Source organism: Polistes canadensis, unplaced genomic scaffold (assembly GCF_001313835.1).
Source record: "Polistes canadensis isolate GaletaPanama2010 unplaced genomic scaffold, ASM131383v1 scaffold_73, whole genome shotgun sequence".
In the NCBI taxonomy this organism is placed as follows: Eukaryota; Metazoa; Arthropoda; class Insecta; order Hymenoptera; family Vespidae; genus Polistes; species Polistes canadensis.
In genome coordinates, this window is record NW_014569620.1 from 144,034 (window position 1) to 147,917 (window position 3,884).

The following is a 3,884-nucleotide window of genomic DNA, read 5'->3' on the forward strand; positions in this document are numbered from 1 at the left end:
TTTAGGATCAAATTGTATTGTAATATGTTAAGTTTTATTGAAATGTATGACTCTGTAAAAAAGATTATATGTATCGTATTGAATGAACTGTAAATGATCAAGTTGCTGATGAAGTCCCCAGTAAGGGATGAAACGTACAACTAGTTCAAAATAAATTGTTCATTAGATTTATTAACCGTCTATAATTCCCTTTGAGACTTATATATTTATTTGTAACTTTTCGTTAAAATTAACAAAAAAGAAAAACGAATTGTCGTTACGTGTCAGATTCAAATTGAAACTTTGACAAACATTATCGAGTTACACGATACTTACTAACTTATATCACAACGAACTTTACTACTTGCTAAATTACACACACTTCGTCGATGTACATACATAACAAAGTAAGAAACTTCGATCGTGTTCGAAACTTGATACGTATTTGATGCGTATGCATCTGCAAGTGTATATTGTCACATAGAAATTTTCTAATTATAATTATTCAATGAAAACATTTCGATTAAAAAAAAAAAAAGACATACGATTTTTGTCCTTTCGAATGAAATGGAAAATAAAGAAAAGAAAAGAAAGAAAAAAAAAACAAAACAAAATGAAAAATGATTAAAGAAAAAAGAACAAAAAAAGAAAAAAAAGACAATTCGATAGAAAATGAGAGGAAAATAAAGCCCAAGCGCAATTGCAATAAGTATAACTTACACGCGAGTCAAAAATCACGTTACCATCAAAAAAAGAGAGAGAGAGATAGATAGAGAGATGAAAATTAGACCAGAAAGAAGCCATGAAATAAATCAACGGATTCTCTCGTAGATATATTTTTAAGAAAAACAGTTGTTTCCTTTTTTTCTAAGTTGTCGTCGTCAACCCACACCATTTACTACTACTGCTTCTTTCCTATATTCTCTCATTCGTCAACTTTATTTGTCCTATTTTATCTTTCCCCCACATACACACACACGTATCTAAATATATTTCTCTCTCTCTTATTTTGAGGGCTGATAGAAGATAAAATGTCCAAAAATTGTGGACTGTTTTTGTGCTTGTGTGCACGCGTATGTGTGCATGTATTAGTATACCTATTGCGCAAAACGGGAAAAAGAGCTTGACCCATGAATGAATGGTTGAAACGAGGGGATGAGACTCTGAAAGAAAAGAACATCAATTCATTTCCTTAGAGATCTCTTTCGAGAGATTTAACGACATTTCTCGCAGGGGTTGTTGATCATCGATCTTTATTTAAAGTTTCATCGCGTTGGTTATCGTCCCTTACCCCATTACCCCTTTACCCCATGATTCCTTGATCCCTACCCCTTCTCCTTTCCCCCTTCTCGCAATTTAATTCTCCTATATTCCATGTTTATAAATACAACTGGAACTTATAACATCGGACACAGTAAAAACATATCCTTAAATGCTTTATTAAATGTTATCGAGTGTTTTATAAACAATATAATATGAGAGTTCAGTTTTTTCGTTAGACAAAAATATATAACTAAAGAAAAATGATTGATCAGCCAGATCTTCTTCGTAAACACTATCATTTTTATTCCATTTACGGATTTCTATTCGATGAATTAAACGAACGAATAGGATGAACAATCGAGAAAAAGCTACGAGCAATCGTATAATTATTAGTTTCATCAGTCAATTGATCTTCTTTAAACATTACAACTATTGAACCAATGAGAATGATTTATATGGAAAAATTATTTAAAAATTATTTCTATGTGAGCCGTTTCAAGGTCTAATATGGATTAAATTTAATTTTAGAATATTTGTTTATTTTATTGCCAAATAGATTGATGTTTAAAATTTTGTTGTATAATTGAAATTAATTTCTTTAACAATTAGGCTTAATATTACGACAATGATAAACATTTTTATGTGTCCGTTGAATGATTAAAGATACGACAAAGTATATTAATTAATGAATTTTCTTTACTTTTTTTAGGAAATAAAATATAATCGAAAGTTACAATTAGATCAGATTTTTTATTAACAAATTTTCTTTTTCACATATTGAAATGAACTAAATGTTTTTATCCGCGTAAGAAAAGAAAAAAACTGCATGAAACGAATATAATTCTCATAAATCGTAGAAACTAGTTTAAATCAATTGTTTCAAATCAATAGTCCCCAGAGACAGACAAATCTATATCATAAGCAGAACAATAGCCTAGTCATTTATCTCATTTTCACTTTATAATAACAATAGTCCATTTGAATTATTCTCATTGGATAGTCCATTTACAATGTTTCACAAGGCTTCTCTTTGTATTCAATTTGTCTCTATAAAAGCCTTAAAGAAATGGTACCAGAGAAACAAACCAATCAAGATAATAATCAATTAATATATTATAATACTAATAGAAATAATAACAATTAATATATGTTAATAAAAAATGCAAAATGAAATAATTATGAGAAAAAATTTTAAAACATTTCTTACAAATAACGCGAACGTAATGGAAAATTTATATAATTTAATAAAAAGAATTTTATTCTCCAAGAGAGAGAGAACAATTCTTTTAATTGAGAGAAATCATTTATTCTTTTAATTAAATATGCTCAATTGGAAATGAGTCGTTGACATTATAAAAATTCATTGATACAAATCTAAGATCTATCGAGTTAAATGAAATAATCGTACGATATATATATATTATAAATCACTAACCATAACGCTTGCTATTAATTACTCACTCTTATTGTTAGTTATTTCACCAAAGTTACTAATAATACACGAAAAAGGTGTATAATGATTGGTTTACTTCAAAGGAAGACAAATATAGGGAATAAACTTTGTAACGTTATCGATTAAGACGAAAGCGTTTCTCCATTCTTCTCCTTTTTTTTTTTTTTTTCCTTTTTATTCTCGAAACATTACGCGCGATAATTTGTAATTCTTTTTCACTCTTTAGACGCCTTTGAAAAATATAATAAATATATCGAAGTGTAAGATAGAATTTGGAGAAAAAACTGATACGTGAAAGGATAAAATTAATCGCGTTAGAGAAGCTTTGAAAAATCTTACAGGTACTTCAAACATATATACACATATGTATACACACGAACTATATATAGTGTGTATTTAAACATATTATATATATATTACATATAGTATACTATATTATAATATATTTATACATATATTATATGCAAATTATTATACTATACTATAATATATAGTAACATACCGTATATAGGTATAGTATATAAGTGTATATAAACTCATAGACTAAAGAAATGGACCGTATCAGATTATAACGAGAACAAGACATCGTTTGCTTTATAGAAGGGAATGTCGATTATCCGTTATCCCCCTAACTCGATAGAGCTTCTAGTTGAACATAGGAAACTTTAAATAACCCCATTCTATTTAGTAATACAGTCCTTTAAAACGAAAATGCGATAACGACATCCCTACCGTTAGATCGTGGAATTTTTGTTCACTCTCTTTTGTGTAACTAAAAGTATCTTACGTTCATTTGAATTTGTTTGTTTTATCTTGCACTTCCAATTACGCTTATATCCTTTTCACAGTATTACTTTTCATAAAATTAAAATAAATTGTAAATATGTGATAGTACGTCGTAGTAAACGTGAAATTGATCGCTTCGGTGAATAAAAAAAAAGTTTTTGATCTTGATTAAAATTGAATAAGTTTATATTCGTTTAATATATCTTTTTTACATAATTATTGGAAAGAATTTGTTCAAATATTGACAATTTTTAAAAGTAATCATATTTTTAATGGATCGACCACAATGTTTCATTTGAAAAATTATATATTATATTTTATATGATTTCTGTTATATTTTTTTAACAAAGAATCCCATAAATACCAACAACTATATATATATATATAACAAAGTTAAAAGAAA

General features: G+C 27.5%; 1 protein-coding gene across 11 annotated transcripts in view; it reads right to left on the reverse strand.

Annotated features, from left to right (window-relative positions):
- The window catches only part of LOC106786409 (flocculation protein FLO11-like), a 128,976-nt gene that overhangs the window by 44,653 nt on the left and 80,439 nt on the right, over positions 1 to 3,884 (reverse strand). The window lies entirely within an intron of this gene.